The 23,043-nt window shown below is 43.1% G+C and overlaps 1 protein-coding gene and 1 pseudogene across 2 annotated transcripts in view; one reads left to right on the top strand and one right to left on the bottom strand.

Moving 5' to 3' along the window:
• Positions 1–23,043, bottom strand: part of LOC112611850 (zinc finger protein 136) — a 520,810-nt gene that overhangs the window by 319,179 nt on the left and 178,588 nt on the right. The window lies entirely within an intron of this gene.
• LOC112611862 lies at positions 18,097–18,510 on the top strand (annotated as a pseudogene). Its single transcript, XR_003116783.1, has one exon. The product of XR_003116783.1 is annotated as a mitochondrial import inner membrane translocase subunit Tim8 B pseudogene (transcript).

The following is a 23,043-nucleotide window of genomic DNA, read 5'->3' as shown; positions in this document are numbered from 1 at the left end:
ATACACGTGTGCTGAAGTTGTCTATGAACTAAGGTAGCAACAAAACATATTTATCATTTGAAAAAGTAAGGGTAATACACAGGGGAGCAGTAAGCAAGTTCCTATTAGTAGCAATACACTTACAATGAGGGTTTTAAATCTTCTTATAGCTGGAAACTATTTTTTAAATAAAGACCTAGGATCAAATTCGTGCCAAACCTGTATAGGCACACGTGCCAACTTTGTCATGTCCCTGACTATGTTTTCAACCACCTGTCCTTGATCATCTATTTGTAGGCAGCAATTGGTTAAGTTAAATTTTCCACAGACTCCTTTAGCTGCTAGCAAGTAGTCTAAGGCCAGTCTATTCTGATAGATAGCATTCCTCATTTGGGTTTCCTGCCAAGCTAAAACAGTCAAAGCTCTGCCAGTTTCATTAGTAATTATTTCTAAGAAGGCCTGCAACCGTATGATCCTATTGAGCATGTAGATGGGGGTTCGGTATCCCTATGAGCCATCTTGTGCCTATGTGGCAGACCCATAATACTGTAGGATACTTTCAGGGGGCCACTCATCTTTTCAGTTTTCTATAACTGTGCTTCTCCTTTTTCGGGAGGCATAGACAGAGAAACCTAGATGCTCACCCATTTTTACAGGTAATAAGAAAAAGGACGACTTAATAGTGCCAATAACACCACTACTTGCCTATTTATTAGGTAACCGAATGTAGGCTCTGTGCCCACATATCCAGTATAGTCCAGCGGGAGCCGTCCAGTCCTGATGAGATTCTGGATGAGCCCAGGCAGTTTTTAATTTAGAAAATTTACTAAATGGGTTCTTTTCAGTGTGGTTTAGGCCCCATTAAGTAATTGTCTTTGTTGTGCTGTTTGTACAACTTCTGTCCTATACAATTAAGGTTTCTTACAGGGATGATGAAGTCTTTTCCTTCTCTAGCTATATAGTATTGTCCAATAATTGAGGTTTTTAGGACCCAGAAGTTGCTAGCTTAGGCCTTCTGAACTGGAATTATATCAGGAGCTGGATCCCTGGGCACCAACTCTCAGGTTTCCTGAGGCCATCGATCTCCAGTAGTGGTTCCCCCACATACATAACAAGAAGTAACATTAAGGGAATGAGCTACACTTTCTGCTAATTGAAGAAACAAATTTTTTGTCTTTTTCGGAAGTTCTGGGGCTGGCAGATTCAGCTCATCATAAAAGGTTTGAAATACTGGTTTGGGAGAGCGCTTGTAGACCTCCCTTCGGACTAAAATGGCAACTTGGGGGTTTAACCCTGTCTTATGGATCCCTAGAGTTACACGTTCTCCCTTTTTCTAGCGGGGATCTAGGGGATGGGTAATTATGAGTTCTAGTGGGTTACAGTGACCGGCAGCACAGGAGGGGTTGGCGGGGATCTAGGGGATGGGTGATTATGAGTTCCGGTGGGTTACAGTGACCGGCAGCACAGGAGGGGTTGGCTTCCCCTTTCTGAAGATGAACCGGGTCCTTTTTGTTCTTTTTCTAAGTAGCCTAAATAACACATGGCCAAAAGGCACAATTTTCACAAACCTCTGACTCATGACAAACATATTTATTTTCTACTCTGTGGCTCCTTTCCCAGTTAAGAGAACCACATCCTGTTCCTAGCTTGTTACTATTAATGGCTGCACAAGCATCAAATCTTAAAGTTACTTGTTTGGGGATTCCTTTTTCTTCTGTTCTAGTTATTGTTTTACTTGTATCACCGAGGAAAAGGCCAGTTCTTAATCTTATTTCAAAAACCGTGGTTGCAGGGGCCTCAGATGGGTTATAACGCACATCAGGTTGGTCATTTCCCGTGCTACATACCTTGTACTGAGTGCCATTATACAAACAAGTTTCTTTTAACATTCGAATACATTCATAATAACTATAGAACAGAAATATTGTTTTAATTTGCTGTCTTACCTCAGTGACCTCATGAATACACTGGGAACAGTCCTTAGTTTGAGTAAGGTCAGTTGAAGCCCTTACTGTATAAGTCCAAATTTTTTTTTTTTTTTTTTTTTTTTTTTTGAGACAGAGTCTCGCTTAGTCGCCCAGGCTGGAGTGCAGTGGCGCGATCTCGGCTCACTGCAAGCTCCGCCTCCCGGGTTCACGCCATTCTCCTGCCTCAGCCTCCCGAGTAGCTGGGACTACAGGCGCCCGCCGCCTCGCCCGGCTAATTTTTTGCATTTTTAGTAGAGACGGGGTTTCACCATGTTAGCCAGGATGGTCTCGACCTCCTGACCTCGTGATCCGCCCGCCTCGGCCTCCCAAAGTGCTGGGATTACAGGCGTGAGCCACCGTGCCCGGCCATAAGTCCAAAATTTAAGAAAAATGAATTTCACAATGAGCTTTCTCATGCTTTGGAGGTGCGTGGACCAGTCAGCTTCCGGGTGTGACTGGAGCAGGGCTTGTCATCTTCTTCAGGGTCACTCTGCAAGGGTTGTCCGGGTTTGGTCTTGCCTCCCAGGTTTCAGGCGCTGCAGGTTTTACACAGCTGTGGTGGATCCAGGCTGGGATTCCCTCTACCTTCACAGCGGTGGGAGTGGTCAGGACGACTGTCTAGGGTCCTTTCCACCGTGGGCACAAAGAGGCTACGTTCCGGTCCTTGATCCACACTCGATCATCTGGGGAGAAAGGGTGAACTGGGGAGAATAAGCTAACAGGGCATCTCTCATTTACCTAGGCTGAGATTGTTTGTGTAATTTTTCCTAAAGCCTGTAGCTGTCACTGTAAGTCAATTTCACCTAACTCTCGGGGAGTGCCTGGAAGTCCCTGCAATATGGGAGGGGACCTATGATATAATATTTCATAAGGGGAATATCCTGTTCTTTTAGCAGGGGTACATCTAATTTTAAATAATACCATAGGGAGAGCCTGTATCCATTTTAATCCTGTTTCCTGACATACTTTCCTTAAACTATTTTTGATAGTCCGATTCATCCGCTCCACCTTTCCGGAACTCTGAGTCCGGTAGGCGGCATTCAATATCCATGTGATCCTCACTCAATACCATTGCCGTCTTCTGTAGCAAGTCAGCCACAAACTTTGGCTGGTTATCTGAGCCGATCCATAAGGGCAGTCCAAATCTAGGAATAAGATCTTGAAGAAGCACACGGGTTACTTCACGACCTTTCTCAGTTCATGTTGGATAAGCCTCCACCCACCCAGAGTAGGTACACACAAGAACTAGTAAATACTTGTTACCTCCACACTTTGGCATCTCTGTCAAGTCCACCTGGAGATCTTCGAGGGGGGCTGCTCCATAAGCTTGTATGCCGGGCGGAACGGCTGGACCTTGCCTCGCGTTATGCTGTCGGCAGGTAACACACCGCTGTGTCACCCTTTTGGCAAGGGCTGACAAATGCAAATGTAGAAATACCGGCCTAACAACTTTTCAAGTGACTTCTGACCTAGATGGGTGATTTCATGCACAGCCAGTACAACTGCAGCTCCCAGGAGCTGTGGCACAGCTACTTTTCTATCTGGTAACCGAATCCATTCTTCCTTCATCATCTGTTCTCTTTCTGCCTGGAGAAAGTTCTTTTCTTCTTTAGAGTAAGTAGGTACCAGATCAGGTGCTTGACGGAGGAGGGGGGCTGTGACTGATGCCTGGAAAGGGGCAGATGCTGCTCTTCGAGTCTCCCCGTCGGCGCACGAATTCCTCAAACCCAACAAGGTGGAAGCTCGCTGGTGTCCTCTGCAATGCATAACTGCCACCTTGTGGGGTTTCCATACTGCTTCTAATAATTGTAAGATTTCTTGTTGATATTTTATGTCCTTTCCTTCAGAGTTCAATAGGCCCTTTTTATATATATATAATGCTTCATGTACTTGAAGGGTTAAAAAGGCACACCGAGAGTCAGTGTAAATGTTTAGTCTTACCTTCACTGAGTTGTAAGGCCTGAATTAAAGCAATGAGTTCAGCTTTCTGGGCTGAAGAGCCCTGGGGCAACAATCTGGCTCCAACAACAGTGTCCAGGGTTACCACTGCATACCCTGCACATCTCTGTCCTTGTGGGTTGATGAAGCTGCTGTCATCCATGTATAGTTCCCAGTCTACTGATGCTTAAGGCTGGTCCCGGAAGTCAGGTCTGCTAGAGTAAACTGAGTCCAACACTTCTACACAGTCATGCTTGACAGGCTCTCTGATACCGGGAGCAAGGTGGCGGGGTTCAGGGTGTTACAAATTTCAATGGTTATACGGGGATTTTCACAGAGCAAACTTCGGTACTTGGTGAGTCTAGCATTCATTAGCCAATGAGGTCCTTTAGAATTCGTTAAAGTCACCACAGCATGGGGGGCCTTAATGTTCAGGTTTTGCCCAAGAGTCAGCTTATCTGCTTCTTGTACTAGCAGGGCAGTTGCTGCCAAGGCCCTCAAACACGGGGGCCATCCTTCAGAAAACCCGTCTAGTTGTTTATAGAGGTAGGCCACAGGCCTCCGCCAGGGCCCCACAGTTTGGGTTAAAACTCCAACTGCCTTTTTTTTTTTTTTTTTTTTGACACATACAATGTAAAAGGCTTTGTCAGATCTGGTAGCCTCAGGGCTGGAGCTGACGTACGTTTTTCCTTTAACTCATGAAAGGCTTGCTGTTGTTGGGATCCCCATTCAAAAGGTTCTTGGTCCCCACCTTTGGTGACCTCGTACAAAGACTTGGCTAATACTGCAAAGTTTGGGATCCACAGTCTGTAAAACCCCACAGCTCCTAAGAATTCTTTCACCTGCCTTCTGGTCTTAGGCTCTGGTAGATTGCAAATGACCTGCTTTTTTTCTGATTTCAGGCTGCGCTCCCCCTATCGGATAGTAAATCCTAAGTAACGTACCTGCTGTCGGCAGATCTCGAGCTTTTTTGTTGGACACCTTATACCCACAGTCCTCCAGGTGCTGGAGTAGGGCGTCCGTTCCCTTGGCGCATCCGATTGCCATGGGGTGTCCCAGGAGAAGGTCATCAATGTACTGGAGCGACACGCAGCCTAGGTCTCTGGTGGAAACTTCTGGAGGTCTCGAGCCAGGGTCTCCCCGAAGACGGTGGGGGAGTTCTTGAACCCTTGGGGAAGCCGGGTCCAAGTGTACTGAGTAGTGACACCTGACTCCGGATCTTCCCACTGAAAGGCAAACAGCTTCTGGCTCTTACAAGCTAATCTGATGCTAAAGAAAGCATCTTTCAGGTCCAAGCAAGTGAACCAGGTGTCCTCAGCTGGCAGCAACCCCAACAATGTGTACGGGTTAGGTACTGTTGGATGTAAAGTCACTGTAGCTTGATTAACCAAGCACAAATCCTGTACCGGCCTGTAGTCCTTGGTCCCTGGCTTGGGGACAGGCAGGAGGGGAGTGTTCCGTGGAGACTGACAAGGAACTGTAATTCCAAAGGTTCTTAGGCATTTGAGATGGATCTGGATACCTTTAAGAGCTTCTCTGGGGGACCGGGTACTGTTTTTGCCTAACCGGCTGGGCCCCAGGCTTAACTTCTATAAGTACGGGGGCTTGCTTGACTGCCAGCCCTGGACAGTTGGTTGTCTTCCGCCTACACTCTTGGCCACCGCTTAGCCAGAGCTGGTGTTATCTCTTGGCCTGGCTCAGTTAAGAAAAGTCTCCATTCCTCCTCTCAGGGGACCGTAAGGGTCAGAATGACTCATGTCCCAGGTAACTTTAGCCGCAAAGAGCCATGCTCTGTAAAAGAGATAGTAGCTCTCAGCTTGCTAAGCAAGTGCCTTCGCAACAAGGGCAAGGGACAGTCAGGCATGTGCAAAAACTGATGAATCACTTTATGTCCTCCTACAGTACAAGTCCAGGGCAAGCAGAAGGCTTGCTTTGCTAAAACCCCGGTGGCTTCGATTATGTCAACAGTCTTTTTGGATAAGGGGGCGACCGGAGTGGTTACTACCGAATGTTCAGCCCCGTTATCTACAAGGAAATCAATGTCTTTAACCCTGACTGTCATCCTGGCCATAGACTCTTTGGGGGCATTTGAGCCCGGTCCCCCTCAGTCCAATAACCCTTCGGCCAGGTTGAGCAGGGCCCCTTCCTCCTTGTCTGGGACCTCCTGCTCTGAGTCACCTTGTTTTCTTTTTAGCTGACGGCATTTGTCCTTCCAATGTCCTATTTCTTTACAATAAGCACACTGGTTAAGCTGCAGACTCTGACAGCCAGGCTGAGTTTCTTTCCCGGGACCCCTCTTCCCTTGCCTCTTTGGGGGGACCCCTCTGGTTGCTGCAGCTAACAGGTCGGCATTTCACTGGGCCTGACGTTCATTTTCTTTGCAGTTTTCCTTATGGCTTAGTGCATCCCTGTTTACAAACACCTGGTTAGCTATTTCTAATAACTGTGAGGTACTCATGCCTGCAAACCCAGCCTGTTTCTGCAGTTTTCTTCTAATGTCTGCCATGTTAATCGTGCACTGATTTTCAGGGCTATCGGGATCAAAGGGAATATGATAGGCCTCACACAGTCTCTCACAGAATTGTGCTGGACTTTCTTCTTTTCCCTGAATAACCTCAGAGACCTTGTTAATGTTTGTGGCCTTCTGGGCTCCCCTCTTTAATCCTTCCAAGAGAGCTTCCCTGTATCAGTTTAGCCTTTGCACACCCTCTCTTTCATTTAGGTCCCACTGGGGGTTGGTTCCTGGGAAGTGGGTGCTTACATACTCTTGGGGGTTTTGGTAATCAGCCAGTGCATGTTCCTCTAGCCACTTAGTTGCTGCTTGGAGCACTCTCCGCCTTTCATCTGTGTTAAAGAGGAACATGAGCAGCTGGTGGCAATCAGCCCAAGTGGGGTTATGGGTCTGGACAATAGTTTGGAGCAAATCAATTTGAGCTTGTGGCTTTTCAGTATAGGAAGGGGTATTGTTTTTCCAGTTGAGAAGGTCGGCAGAGGTGAAGGGCTGGTACCCAAAAACACACCTCTCCACCATGTGCCCATCCTCATCTATCCCAGTATACTGCTGCTCTCTCAAGGGCATTTGTATCCCAGTTTTAGGTCCTAAACAAGCTGCCAAGGGAGGGGTTTCTCCCGAGGCTTCACCTCCTCTTTTGTCTACTCCTGGTGGCCTAGGGATATGCTTGTCTTGCAGATGCACAAGCACTGTGGGCTCAAGAGTGGGGAGCCTGTCTCCCTGGTAAGGGGAGGGCACCACTGGGATCACTGGTGCCGTCTCCTGCAATGGGTCTTCTGATGTTGGGTTGAACAGAACTTCAGGAGTTGATTTCCCTTGGCTGGTGGAATGGGATCCTTCCTTGGCTATCTGTCCCTTTGCTACTAGCACTGCTGCTGCCTGCCCTCCTAGTCACTGTTGAGGGGGGCGTCTAACACCAGCTGTAACCAAGTGTCTATGTATGGGAACTGGTCTGAGTGTCCTGACTTACCAGTTACCTTGTGCTATACCTTAGAAACAAGGGACCTGTCCAGACTTCCTTCTGATGGCCAACCTACTTCTAATGCTGGCCAATCTATTTCACACAAAGTTCTAAGTTTCCCTGGTGTCATAGTAACCCCATAGTCTCCATTAAATCTCTTCTTAAAATTTTTTAACATAGTTCCTAGTGGAGTGGGCTTATTTTGTATCTGACCTAAGTTTCCTCGAGACAAAACATCATGCTCACACCACACGCACACCACAGAACAAAGAAGGGGTAAAAAGGGCACACACACACTTTTTCAGTTTACACCAAACCAGAATCAAAACCAAAATCAGAGTATCCAGAAATTTAAGCAAGGTCAAAACCAAAACCAAAGTATCAAGCAATTCAAGTTAAGTCAAAAACAAAAACCAAAGTGGCGGTACAGGCACACCGTGGGTGATCAGGCCACGCTTCCACTGAAATGGAGTGGGCAAGTTCCAAAGATCAGTCCTACCAAGTTTCAAATGTCTGGACTTAAAGTGCCAGTTCCTTCCCGGTTTTCAGCCACTGCGTTGATCCTCTGCGGGGGCCTGCTGTGCACTGCTCTGATGAGGCGTTCCACCGGGGCAACTGCCTATCAGGGAGTGCTCCCAGGATCCGTGTCGCTCAAGCTGGCTGGAGGGATGCTTCACAGGGCAGGCCTAAGCCACCTAAGGGGCTGCCTCGACCGTCTGTTAATCACTTCGCTTCCTGGTCAAGGAACCAAGAAATGTAGCAGGACAAGCCGCAGACAAAACTCCTCAGACACAGGATTAAAGAAGGAAGACGTTTTTAATCAGCCAGGAGCATCAGTAGACTCACATCTTAAGAGCCGTGCTCCCCAAAAAAGAAATTCCTAGCCCTTTTAAGGGCTTACAATTCTAAAGGGTCTACGTGAAAGGGTCATAATAGATCAAGCAAGCGTGAGGAACGTGACTGGGGGCTACATGCATCAGCTTACAGAACAGAAAGTTTTACAGTGCTTTCTCATACAATGTCTGGAATTTACAGATAACACAAGTAGTTTTGGTCAAGGGTTAATATTATTATTATTATTATTATTTTAACCACCAGGGCCGGGTGGTGGCACCAAGGTCGTCTATTTATTTCACTTCTGTTTCTTTTCAACTTTTTGCTTTCTCCTTTTCTTCCTGTCTTATAAACTAGGAAAGAGAAGGTAGAGGAGAAGCTGGGAAAGACAGCAGGGGAAGTGGTGGTCTCATTTCAATGTCAGACAAGTCTTACTGAACCTGACCTTCACAGATTGTCTTTGTATGTACAAATAACAGTCTGCCGCCGGGCCACTTTGCATGTAAAAAGCAAACACTGCCCCCACAAAACATCCCTAGGCTCTAGGTACAACCCCAGAAAGGACAGAACCTCCCCCTCAACCCCCTACACAAAGTGCATCTGCATGTGAGTCTCCTGCTTTCCAGAGCTCTGTAGCTTCTCAGGATCCACATTCCTTCTGCAGTTGTTCTGGGCAGCTGGAGGCCACCCGCAGAGGAGGGCAGGCTGCCCAGGAAACACCCAGGGGAACTCCCTTTACCTCCCTCTGCAGGCTCCAGACTGGCCTCAGAGGGGATTCACTGGCCTTAGGCTCTGCTGCTCCTTGCAGGTTACTCACCTCCTTGATCGGTTACCTGAGACAAACACCCTCATTTCCACTGTGTTTATGTATAAAGTGGAGAAGGAAAATTCTAAGATAATTGAAGTGAATTAAAAGACTTCCAGGCAGGGTGCGGTGGCTCACGCCTATAATCCCAACACTTTTGGAGGTTGAAGTGTGAGGATTGCTTGAGCCCATGAGTTCATCATCCTGGGCAACATAGCCAGACCTCCTCTCTAATAAAAATTTAAAACTTAACAGTGCATGGTGTCCTGAACCTGTAGTCCCAGCTACTTGGGAGGCTGAGGTGGGAAGATCTTGAGCCCAGGAGTTCAAGGCTTCAGTGACCTATGATCTCGCCACTGTGCTTCAACCTGGGCAACAGAGCGATACCCCATTTCTTAAAAAAAAAAAAAGAAATCCTGGGAGTCCTTTGCTTTTCTTCCCAGTCAATTGTCACACATTACTAATTTTCAGGTAATCCAAAGTTTTTTTTTTTTTGAGACAGAGTCTCGCTCTGTCACCCAGGCTGGAGTGCAGTGGCGCGATCTCCACTCACTGCAAGCTCCGCCTCCCGGGTTCACACCATTCTCCTGCCTCAGCCTCCTGAGTAGCTGGGACTACAGGAGCCTGCCACTACACCCGGCTAATTTTTTCATATTTTTAGTAGAGACGGGGTTTCACTGTGTTAGCCAGGATGGTCTCGATCTCCTGACCTCGTGATCCACCCGCCTCGGCCTCCCAAAGTGCTGGGATTATAGGCATGAGCCACCGTGCCCGGCCAATCTAAAGCTTATTTTGGGAAGTGCTCCACCAGAATGTCAGATTTTTGAAAGGTTTCTATTAAAAACAGTTGTTTTTTGGGGAGGGGGGAGGGGGGAGGGATTGCATTGGGAGTTATACCTGATGTAAATGACGAGTTGATGGGTGCAGCAGACCAACATGGCACAAGTATACATATGTAACAAACCTGCACGTTATGCACATGTACCCTACAACTTAAAGTATAATAATAATAAATAAATTTAAAAAAAAAAAAAAAAAACAGTTGTTTTTGCAGGTAGTGAGATAGTAGTGAGACAGTGTCAAGTGGAGTATAGGGAAATGGATTGGAACTTGGCCATAGTAGGTGTTGTGAAATCTTTGGAAACCAAACCACAGAATGAAATTCAGATCCTGCAATTAGACATGCATGCTGGTGCTGCATTGCATTCTGGTGCCTATAGTTTCTTAGACTGTAGTTCAGTATTTGTAGAGGAAGGCAGCAATGTGTCTTCTATCCTACTGTTGGATATAAAATGCTCCAGGAATAAATACTCGGTGCTGCAAAGTAAAACCAGCATGCAGGCAAAAGTTTAACCCTCTCAGCAAGGCAATTTATTTTTGCCTTATTATTATGGTGTCACTCGCGTCAATTAAGATCACAAGTGTACAGAAAATAAAGGAGACCAGGGGGGTTTTATCCTTAACGCAGTCCCTGCCTCTGTGTTACTCCCACATGGGCTGGGAGTAGGACTGCACAATCTGAGCTGACCCAATTGGCTACTTGTACATATTTTCCTAAATATAGAAGGGGAGGGGGATGTGAGGTACAGAGGTGGAGCGTGTGAGACACGCAGTTTCAGGGGAATAATGGGTACAGGTAACCAAGGGAACAGATGTGAGTTATTGATTAGAGCTGATGGGAATGGAGTAGGCTGTTTATGGTAACTAGGGGCAAGGAAGAATAAGAAAGTTGAGTTTGAGAACAAAGGATGAGGAAGTTAACAGGCTAAACTCTATGAAGAGAAACTCAGAAAGATTTATTGTATCTTACACTACTTACAAAAAAGTACAGCCAATGGGCTTTTGGTATGTTACCAGCAATAGTCCTAGCAACATTCCTAGGCAGTTTGAGTCTGGTTGGGATGAACTTTCATTCATGTGAGCCTAAGTGGATATTCAAGAATATACCTTATAAACTTCAGTTACAGGTGCTGAAATTTTCAGTGAATCCCAGGATTTAGTTTTTTGATTTTTTTTTTTTTTTTCTGGAACTGATGCTCCTAGAGCAAAATCCTAAAGACGGCTATCAGAAATGGAAGTACAAGAACAGGAATGGAATTGTGAAGATTATGAGGTATATGAATCCAAAAAGTATACACGGAAGTGAAGTTATTTTCTTTCTTTCTTTTAGAGACAAGGTCTCACTTTGTTGTCCAAGCTAGAGTGCGGTGGTATGATCACAGCTCACTGTAACCTTGATCTCCTGGCCTCAAGTGGTCCTCCCATCTCAGCCTCCCAAAGTGCTGGAATTATAGGCATGAGCTTCTATGCCTGGCCTGGAATTTTTTTATATTTGATATCTGCTTTTTTTTTTTAATCTTTTTTTGACAGAGTCTTGCTCTGTTGCCAGGCTTGAGTGCAGTGGCGCAATCTTGGCTCACTGCAACCTCTGCCTCCCTGGTTCAAGCGATTCTTCTGTCTCAGCCTCCCCAGTAGCTGGGACTACAGTTGCGTGCCACCACACCCAGCTAATTTTTTGCATTTTTAGTAGAGATGGGGTTTCACCCTTGTTGGCCAGGCTGATCTCGAACTCCTGACCTCGTGATCCACCTGCCTTGGCCTCCCAAAGTGCTGGGATTACAGGCTTGAGCCACTGCACCTGGCCTGACATCTGCATTAAAATGTACTTCCATAATTTCTGAAGCCTTCCTACCTTTTTCTCTCCTAAGAATTACTCTTCTTTAGTTGCTGTGGGCTCAAAACTCTGGACTCATATTTTATTCTTCTTTCTTCCTTACCACCTCATGTAGTCATTCACTAAATTGTATATCTTGACATTTAAGCACCGTTTTGTTTGTTTGTTTGTTTTTGTTTTTCGTTTTTTTTAAGAAGGAGTTTCACTCTGTAGCCCAAGCTGGAGTGCAGTGGTGTGATCTCCACTCAGTGCCCACTTCCAGGGCTCAAGTGATTCTCATGCCTCAGCCTCCCAAGTAGCTGGGACTACAGGCAGGCACCACAGTGCCTGGCTAATTTTTTTGTATTTCAGCAGAGACGGGGTTTCACCATGTTGCCTACAGTGGTCTTGAACTCTTGAGCTCAGGCAATCTGCCTACCTCGGCCTCCCAAAGTGCTGGGATTACAGGCATGAACCACCATGCCCGGCCTAAGCCTCGTTTTTTATGATGTAGTTCAGGTCATCATCTTCCATATGGTGCAATAACCTCATAGTTAATGCTACTTTCTGTATTCCATGCTATCATATATACTGCTGCTACATTATTATAATTTTTATTTATTCTTAGCTAATATTTATTGAACACTTATGTGTCAGGCCAGTCATGGTTGCTGTTCTGTTGGGATTTGTAGTCTAGTGGGAAAGGCAACCAATGAATGTATGATTGTAAACTGAATGCTCTGAAAGAAAAGAATTTGGTTCTATAAGAGGAGGTAACAAAGAAACCCGATGAATACTTTTTTTTGTTTTTTTAAAGACAGGCTAAGTGCAATGGCATAATCATGGCTCACTGCAGCTTTCACCTTCTGGACTCAAGCAATCCTCCCACCTCAGCCTCCTGAGTAGCTGGGACTACAGCCACATGCCACCAAGACTGGCTAATTATTTATTTTTTGTAGAGGCCAGGTCTCACTATGTTGCCCAGGTTGGTCTTAAACTCCTAGACTCAAGCAATCCTCCCATCTTGGCCTCCCAAAGGGCTGGGGTTGTAGATGTGAGGCACTATGCCTGACCCAAAGACTTTTAAAGTTACAATTCTGATTATTTTACTTCTCGCTGAAAGATGTTTAATGGCTCTCATTACCTACATAGGCCAGCATCCAAGATCCTGTATGACTTGACCAAACCTGGGTTTCTTTAGACTTATTCTTCACTTCTCACTCTATTAATATCTCCTTACAGCCTTTTCTCCAACTTAACCCTACATTTTTCAGTCTCTACATTTTCATTTTGTTCCTATTCTCTTCGGTAGAATGCCCTTCCTTGCTACTCAAGCATTCAACTCTCAAATTCAACTCTGCCTTCAATCTAACAAAAAATTTATTCTCCTTCTTGAAGCCTTTCTTTTTTTTTTTTTTTTGAGACGGAGTCTTGCTCTGTGCCCCAGGCTGGAGTGCAGTGGCGCAATCTCGGCTCACTGCAAGCTCCGCCCCCCGGGTTCACGCCATTCTCCTGCCTCAGCCTCCCAAGTAGCTGGGACTACAGGCGCCCACCACCACGCCCAGCTAGTTTTTTGTATTTTTTTAGTAGAGACGGGGTTTCACGGTGTTAGCCAGGATGGTCTCGATCTCCTGACCTTGTGATCCGCCCGCCTCGGCCTCCCAAAGTGCTGGGATTACAGGCTTGAGCCACCGCGCCCGGCCCTTGAAGCCTTTCTTACCTCACTTTTTCCAGTCAACTATCTCCAGAATTAGTTTCATCTTTGTATCTCTGTAACTTTTTGCTGGGGCACTGTTATTGCCCTTTCCTCACATACCGTCTTTATTATTATTATTTTGAAACAGAGTCTCGTTCTGTCACCCAGGCTGGAGTGCAGTGGTGCAATCTCGGCTCACTGCAACTCTGCCTCCCAGGCTCAAGGGATTCTTCTGCCTCAGCCTCCAGAGTAGCTGGGATTACTGGTGCATGACACCATGCCCAGCTAATTTTTGTATTTTAGTAGAAAGGGGTTTCACCATGTTGGCCAGACTGGTCTTGAACTTCTGACCTCAAGTGATCTGCCCGCCTCGGCCTCCCAAAGTGCTGGGATTACAGGCATGAGCGACCATGCCTGGTGGCACGTTGTCTTTAATTATAATTATTTGTAAATGTATATTCTTCCTCTCTCATTCTAAACTCCCTAAAAGACCTGTGTCTCCTCCATGCCCCTGAAATTCCAGCCCAATGCTTTAAATATAACTTTATGCTTAGTTAATGATTTCTGAATTGAATCAGGATTTGATTTTTTTGTTGTTGTTTTTTTGTTTTATTTTGTTTTGTTTTTTGAGACCGAATGTCACTTATCACCCAGGCTAGGGTGCAGTGGCGAGATCTCGGTGCACTGCAACCTCCGCCTCCCAGGTTCAAGTGATTATCATGCCTCAGCCTCCCAAGTAGCTGGGATTACAGGCGCCTGCCACCATGCCCAGCTAATTTTTGTATTTTTGGTAGAGATGGGATTTCACCATGTTGGCCAGGCTGTGCTCGAACTCCTGACCTTAAGTGATCCACCCATCTTGGCCTCCCAAAGTGTTGGGATTACTGATACATCTTTTTTTTTTTTTTTTGAGACGGAGTCTTGCTCTATCGCCCAGGCTGGGGTGCAGTGGTGCGATCTCAGCTCACTGCAACCTCCATCTCCCGGGTTCACGCCATTCTCCTGCCTCAGCCTCCCGAGTAGCTGGGATTACAGGCACCCTCCACCACGCCCGGCTAATTTTTTGTATTTTTAGTAGAGACAGGGTTTCACCGTGTTAGCCAGGATGGTCTCGATCTCCTGACCTTGTGATCTGCCCGCCTCGGCCTCCTAAAGTGCTAGGATTACAGGCATGAGCCACTGCGCCCGGCCTACTGATACATCTTGATATATCATCAAGACAGACAATCAACAAAAAAATTGGACTTAAGTTGGACTTTGGACCAAATGAAGCTAACAGACATTTACAGAACCCAACGATTTCAGAATATACGTTCTTCTCATAAGTACATGAAACATTCTCCAAGATAGACCATATGTTAGGCCACAAAACTAGTCTTGACAAATTTTAAAGTCAAAATCATTTCAAGCATCTTCTCTGACCGCTGAATAAAACTAAAAATCAATACAAGAGGAACTTTGAAAACTATATAAATGCATGGAAATTAAACAATGTGCTCCTGAATGATCTCTGAGTCAAAGAAAAAATAAAAACAGAAAATAAAAATTGTGTTTGACACGAACAAAAATGGCAACACAACATATCAAAACCTCTGGGATATAGGAAAAGTCATGCTAAGAGGGAAGTTTATAGAATTATATGCCTATGTCAAAAAACTAGAAAGATCACAAATTAACAACCTAACATGGTACCCCCATGGAACTAGGAAAACAAGAACGAAACAAATCCAAAGTTAGCAGGAAAAAAAAAAAAGAAATAACAAAGATCAAAGCAGAATTAAACAAAACCAAGACTAAAAAGCAACATAAATGATCAACAAAACAAAAAGTTGGTTCTTTGAAAATATCAACAAAAGTAATAAACTTCTGGCTAGATGAACCAAGAAAAAAAGAAGATTCAAAGGAACAAAACCAGAAATGAAAAAGAGGACATTACACCAATACCACAGAAATACCTTCGGAGACTAAGAACAACTATATGCTCACAACCTAGAAAACCTATAGGTTTTTTTTTTTGAAACGTATAACCTTCCAAGATTGAACCAGGAAGAAACAGGTATCCTGAATAGACCAATAATAAGCAGCAATATTAAATCAGCCATAAAAAATTTCCCAGAAATGAAAGCTCTGGGCCAGATGGATTTATACCTAAATCCTAGCAAACAGGCCAGATGTGGTGGCTCATGCCTGTAGTCATAGCACTGTGGAGCCTGAGACAGGAGGATTGCTTGAGGTCAGGAGTTTGAGACCACGCTGGCCAACATAACAAGACCCCATCTCTAAGCAAAAAAATAAAAATTTAAAAATTAACATGGAAAAAATCCTACAAAACATACAAAAAGAACTATACTAATACTCCTGAAACTGTTCCTAAAAATCACAGAGGAGGGAAATCTCCCTAAGTCATTCTATGAGGCCAGTATCATCCTAATACCAAAAATAGACAAGGACACAACAACAAAACTGCAGACCAACATCCCTGATGAACACAGATGTGAAAATCCTCAACAAAACCCTAGCAAACTGAATCCAACAGCACTTAAAAAGATAATACAGCATGATAAACTAGGTTTTATACCAGCAATGCAAAAATGGTCCAACATACATAAGTTAATATATGTAACACATCACAAAAACAGAATGAAGTATAAAAACCATATGATCATCTCAATAGATTTAGAAAACACACTTGATAACATTCAGCATCCTTCATGATAAAAATTCAAAAAAGTAGGTGTAAAATGAACATATCTCAAAATAACAAAAGCCACACATGATAAACACACAGCCAACATCATACTGCATGGGGAAATAGTTGAAAGATAAAAAGTAGAACAAGATAAGGATGCCTACTTTCACCACTCTTATTCAACCCTAGTACTGGAAGTCCTGGTCAGAGCAATCAGGCAAGAGAAAGAAATAAAAGACATGCAAATTGGAAAAGAGGAAATAAAATTATTCCTGTTCAGTGATATATAATCTTACATCTAGAAAATCCTTAAGACTCCACCAAAAATCTCTTAGATTAGATAAATTAATTCAGGAGTTTCAGGATACAAAGTCAATGTACAAAAGTCAGCAGTGTTTCTACACACCAATAACAATCTATCTGAGAACCAAATCGAGAAAGCAAAACCACTTAGGACAGCGACCAAATAACACCCCCGCCCCACCTAGGAATATATTGCACCAAGGAGGTGAAAGGCCTCTACAAAAAAAAAATCTATAAAACACTGATTAAGGAATTGTAGATGATACAAACAAATGGAAAAAACATTTCATGCTTATGGAAAGAACTAATATCAGAAGAATGAATTTCATTAATTATTCAGAGAGAATTAATATCATTAAAATGACTGTACTTCCCAAAGCAATCTACAGAGTCAATGCAATCCTTATCAAAATACCAATGTTAGTTTTCACATAATTAGGAAAAACAATCCTAAAATTCATACTGAACCAAAAAAGAGCCCGAATAACCAAAGCAATCCTAAACAAAAAGAACAAAGTTGGAGGCAATGTTATAGGACAGGGGTCCCAATCCAGACCCCAAGAGAGGGTTTTTTAATTTCCTGCAAGAAAGAGTTCAAGGCGTGTCTGCAGTGGAAAGTCAAAGCAAGTTTATTAAGAAAGTAAAGTGGTGAAAAAACAGCTACTCCATAGAAAGAGGTGGACGTTTCTGTAAGTAAGAGAAGGAACGTATCCACCCTAGGTACAATGCTTGTATATATGGGGAGATGTGCTGTGCTACAAGGGTTCGTAATAAAAGATTAATTTTCTTAATTACTATATTTTGCAAGAATCGATATTATTATCTTTTTTTTTTTTTTTTTTTGAGACAGAGTCTCGCTCTGTCGCCCAGGCTGGAGTGCAGTGGCGGGATCTCAGCTCACTGCAAGCTCCGCCTCCGGGTTTTACGCCATTCTCCTGCCTCAGCCTCCTGAGTAGCTGGGACTACAGGCGCCCACCTCGCCCGGCTAGTTTTTTTTTTTTTTTTTTTTTTTTTTTAGTAGAGACGGGGTTTCACTGTGTTAGCCAGGATGGTCTCGATCTGCTGACCTCGTGATCCGCCCATCTCGGCCTCCCAAAGTGCTGGGATTACAGGCTTGAGCCACCGCGCCCGGCAGATATTATTATCTTTAAAGCAAAATTAGAAATGCCTTTGTTCTCCAGATATTGGGATATCTGGACACTACCAAGTCCGGGTCTGTTTAATAAACATTATTAATTTGTTCCCTTAACCGTAAACATCTAGAGGCTAGGTATGCCTAACTTTCTGGGAATGAGGACCAGCAATTCCCAGCCTAAATTTCCTAGCCTTCAAAATGGAGTCCCTCTGGTTTGAATGCCTCTGACAACAACACATTACCTAACTTCAAGTTATACTACAAGGTTATTGCAATCAAATCAGCATGGTACTGGCATAAAAACGTACACGGAGATAAATGAAACAGAATAGAGAACCTAGAACTAAATCCACATATTTACATCCAACTGGTTTTTTACAAAGTCAACAGGAACATGCATGGGGGTAAGGACACCCGTTTCAATAAACGGTGCTGGGAACATTGGATTGCCATACGGAAAAGAATGAAGCTGGATCCTGATCTCTCTCCATATACAAAAGTCAATTCAAAATGTACTTAAATGCAAATCCCAAAACTATACAAATACTAGAAGGAAATCTAAGGAACTCTCTTCTGGACATTGGTCTAGGCAAAAAATGCCTGATTAAGATCTCAAAAGCGAGCCTGAGGCGAACAATGGCGGAGCTGGGTGAAGCTGATGAAGCTGAGTTGCAGCGCCTGGTGGCCGCCGAACAGCAGAAGGCGCAGTTTACTGCACAGGTACATCACTTCATGGAGTTATGTTGGGATAAATGTGTGGAGAAGCCAGGGAATCGCCTAGACTCTCGCACTGAAAATTGTCTCTCCAGCTGTGTAGACCGCTTCATTGACACCACTCTTGCCGTCACCAGTCGGTTTGCCCAGATTGTACAGAAAGGAGGGCAGTAGGCCATCCCCCAGGAGAATGACAGAAGCAAAGGACTTGTTATTAAGCAGACTTAAGTGCCTGTGGGGGAAGGCTGTCAACCCATTGTCAGATCAGCATCAGGCTGTTATCAAGTCTGTTGGTGCTAAAAAGTAAAAGATGAAATGTTCAAAAAAAAAAAAAAAAGATCTCAAAAGCACAGGCAACAATAACAAAATAGACAAATGTGACTTAAGTAAATGGAAAAGCTTCTGCACAGCAAAATAAATAATCAATAAAGCGAACAAACAACCTGAAGAATGGGAGAAATTAACTGCAAACTATACATTTACAAAATACTAATATCCAGAATACACAAGGAACTCAAAACAACTCAACAACAACAAAAACAACCCCATTAAGAAAAGGTAAAGGCTGAGCGTAGTGGCTCACACCTGTAATCCTAGCACTTTGAGAGGCTGAGGTAGGTGGATCACCTGAAGTCAGGAGTTCGAGACCAGTCTGGCCAACATGGTGAAACCCCCGTCTCTACCAAAAATACAAAACTCAACCGGGTGTGGTGGCAGGTGCCTGTAATCCCAGCTACTCAAGAGGCTGAGGCAGGAGAATCACTTGAACCTGGGAGACAGAGGTTGCAGTGAGCTGAGATCACACCACTGCACTCCAGCCTGGGTGAGAGTCTGTCTCAAAAAAAAAAAAAAAAAAAAAAAAAAAAAGGTAAAAAGTGGTCTAAGGACATAAATAGACATTTTTCCTTCCTTTCTTTTCTCCCTCCCTCCCCCTTCCTTCCTTCCTCCTTCTTTTCCTTTCCTTTTTCTCTTTCTTTCTTTCTTTTTCTTTCTCTTTCTTTTCTTTTCTTTTTTCAGAGACAGTGTCTCATTCTGTCACCCAAGCTAGAATTCAGTGATACAATATTAGCCACTCAAATTCCTGGGCTCAAGAGATCCACCTGCCTCAGCCTTCTGAGTAGCTGGGATTACAGGCACATGTCATGACACCCAGTTAATTTTTTTTTTTTTTTTTTAAGAGACATGGTTGGGCCGCGTGTGGTGGCTCACGCCTGTAATCCCAGCAATTTGGGAGGTTGAGGTAGGCAGATCATGAGGTCAGGAGTTTGAGTAAAGCCTGACCAACATGGTGTAACCCTGTCTCTACTAAAAATACAAAAATTAGCCAGGCATGATGGCATGCGCCTGTAAGCGCAGCTACTCAGGAGGCTGAGGCAGGAGAATCGCTTGAACCCAGGAGCCGGAGGTTGCAGTGAGCTGGGATCCTTCCACTGCACTCCAGCCTGGGCAACAGAGTGAGACTTTATCTCGGGGAAAAAAAAAAAAAGAGAGAGAGAGAGGGAGAGACAGAGTCTCACTATGTTGCCCAGGCTAGTCCCAAACTCCTGGCCTCAAGCAATTCTCCTGCCTTGGCCTCCCAAAGTGTGGGTAATACAGGCATGAGCCACCATGCCCAGCTGACATTTTTCAAAAGAAGATATACAAATAGTTAACAAGCATATGAAAACATGCTCAGCATCCCTAATCATCAGAGAAACGCAAATTAAAGCCAAAATGAGATCTCATCTTACACCAGTCAGAATGACTATAATTAAAAAGAGGGAAAAAAATAACAGATGTTGGTGAGGATGCAGAGAAAAGGGATGTTTATATGCTGTTGGTGGGATGTAAATTAGTACAATCTTTATGGAAAACAGTATAGAGATTTCTCGAAGAACTAAAAATAGAACTACCCTTTGATCTGGCAATCCCACTATTGGGTATCTACCCAAAAAACAAGAAATCATTATTTCAAAAACATACCTATACTTGTATGTTTATCACAGCACTATTCACAATAGCAAACATATGGAATCAACCTAAGTGTCCATGAATAGATGACTGGATAAAGAAAATGTGTTATATATACACAATAGAATACTATTCAGCCATAAAAAGAATAAAATTCTATCTTTTGCAGCAACATGAATAGAAGTGGAGGCCCAATCTTAAGTGAAACAACTCAGACACAGAAAGACAAATACCGCATGTTCTCACATGTAAGTGGGAGCTAAGTAATGTGTACACATAAACATAGAGTGTGAAATAATAGACAGTGGAGAATTAGAAGGGTGGGGAGTGGGAAGGGAGGGGACAGAGATATTACTTAATGAATACAATGTACTTTTTCCCAGTGATGAATACACTAAAAGCCCTATCTTCACCACTATGCAAATATATCCATGTTACAAAATTACACTAGTACTACACATTTTTTTTTTTTTTTTTTTGGAGATGGAGTCTGGCTTTATTGCCCAGGCTGGAGTGCAGTTGCGGGGTCTCGACTCACTGCAACCTCTGCCGCCCGGGTTCAAGCGAGTCTCCTGCCTCAGCCTCCCAAGTAGCTGGGACTACAGGCGCCACACCTGGCTAATTTTTTTTATTTTAGTAGAGACAGGGTTTCACCGTGTTGCCCAGGCTGATCTCGAACTCCTGAGCTCAGGCAATCCACCCACCTTGGCCTCCCAAACTGCTAGGATTACAGGGGTGAGCCACCATGCCTGGCCTTACATAAATTTATATGAATAAAATTTAAAATATTTTCTCTTCCTTTCTTGTTTTATTTTTAATTTTGTGGGTACATAGTAAGTGTATATATTTATAGGTTACATGAGATATTTTGAAAGAGTCATGCGGTGCATAATAATCACATCAGGGTAAATGGGGTCATCACCTCAAGTATTTACCCTTTGTGTTACAAACAATCCAATTATACTTTTAGTTATTTTAAAATGTAGAACTAAATTGTTTTTTACTATAGTTACCCTGTTGTGCTAACAAATACTAGGTCTTACTCATTTTGCTCTTTTTTTTTTGTACCAATTAACCATTCCCATTCCCCACCCCCTATACCCTTCTCAGCCTTTGATAATCATTCTTCTACTCTTTATCTCAATGAGTTCAACTGTCGCAATTTTTAGCTCCCACAAATAAGTGAGAACATGTGAAGCTTGTCTTTCTGCACTTGGCTTATTTCACTTAACATAATGACCTTCAGTTACATCCATATTGTTGCAAATGACATAATTCATTCTTTTTGTGGCTGAATAGTATTCTATTGTGTATATATAACATATTTTCTTTATCCAATCATCATTGATGGACACTCAGATTAATTCCATGTGTTTGCTATTGTAATAAATAAATATGGGAGTGCAGATATCTCTTTGATACACTGATTTCCTTTCCTTCTCTTTGATATACTGATTTCCAATCCCACCCAGCTGTGGGATTGCTGGATTGTATGGCAGCTCTATTTATAGTTTTATGAGAAACTTCCAAACTGTTCTCCATAGTGGTTGTAATAATTTACATTCCCACTAACAGTGTACAAGGGTTCCTTTTTCCCTACATCCTCACCAGCATTTGTTACTGCCTATCTTTTGGGTAAAAGCTATTTTAATTGAGGTAAGGTGATATTTCCTTGTAGTTTTGATTTGCATTTCTCTGATGATCAGTGATGTTGAGCACTTTTTTATATGTCTGTTTGCCATTTGTATGTCTTCTTTTAAGAAATGTCTATTCAGATCTTTTGCCCATTTTAAAATTAGATTATTAGATTTTTTTTCTATAGAGTTGTTTGAACTCCTTATATATCCTGGATATTAATCAATTGTCAGATGTTTTCTCACATTCTATGGGTTGTCTCTTTGTTGACAGTTTCCTTTACTGTGTTGATTGTTTCCTTTTTAACTTCTTGTGATCCCATTTGTCCATTTTTGCTTTTGTTGCCTATGCTTGTGGGGTATTACCTAAGAAATCTTTGCCTACTGCAATGTCCTGGAGACATTTCTCAATGTTTTATTTCAGTAGTTTCATAGTTTGAGGTCTTGGGTTTAAATCTTTAATCATTTTGATTTGATTTTTGTATATGGTGAGAGATACGGGTCTAGGTTCTTTTTCCTGCATATGAATATTCAGTTTTCCCAGCACCATTTACTAAAAAGATTGTCCTTTCCCCAAGACCGTCCTTTGCCCAATAAACATTCTTGGCACTTTTGTCAAAAATGAGTTCACTGTAAATGTATAGATTTATTTCTAGGTTCTTTATTCTGTTCCAGTGGTCTATTTATCTGTTTTTATGCCAGGACCATGCTGTTCTGGTTACTATAGCTCTGTAGTATAATCTGAAGTCAAGTAATGTGATTCCTCCAGTTTTGTTCTTTTTGATCAGGATAGTGTTGGCTATTCCAGCTGTTTTGTGGTTCCATATAAATTTCAGGATTATTTTTTCTATTTCTGTGAAGAATGTCCTTGGTATTTTGACAGGAATTTCTTTTAATCTGTAGGTTGCTTTTGGTAGTAGGCACATTTTTAACCATATTTATTCTTCCAATCCATGAACATGGAATATGTTTCCATTTTTTGTCCTTTTCAATTTCTTGCATCAAAGGTTTATGGTTTTCATTGTAGAGATCTTTCACTTACTTCTTAGGTTAAATTAATTCCTAGGTATTTTATTTTATTTGTAGCTATTATAAACAGGACTTTCTTGATTTCTTTTTCAGATTGTTCACTGTTAGCATATAGAAATGCTATTGATTGTTGGCTTTTATTTTAATTTTTATTTTTTTTCTCTCAGTGATCCTGAAGAGAATGCTACTGATTTTTGTATGTTGATTTAGTACCCTGCAACTTTACTGAATTTATTGGTTCTAA

Source organism: Theropithecus gelada, chromosome 19 (assembly GCF_003255815.1).
Source record: "Theropithecus gelada isolate Dixy chromosome 19, Tgel_1.0, whole genome shotgun sequence".
Lineage (NCBI taxonomy): Eukaryota > Metazoa > Chordata > Mammalia > Primates > Cercopithecidae > Theropithecus > Theropithecus gelada.
This window is presented reverse-complemented; position numbering and strand designations above follow the sequence as displayed.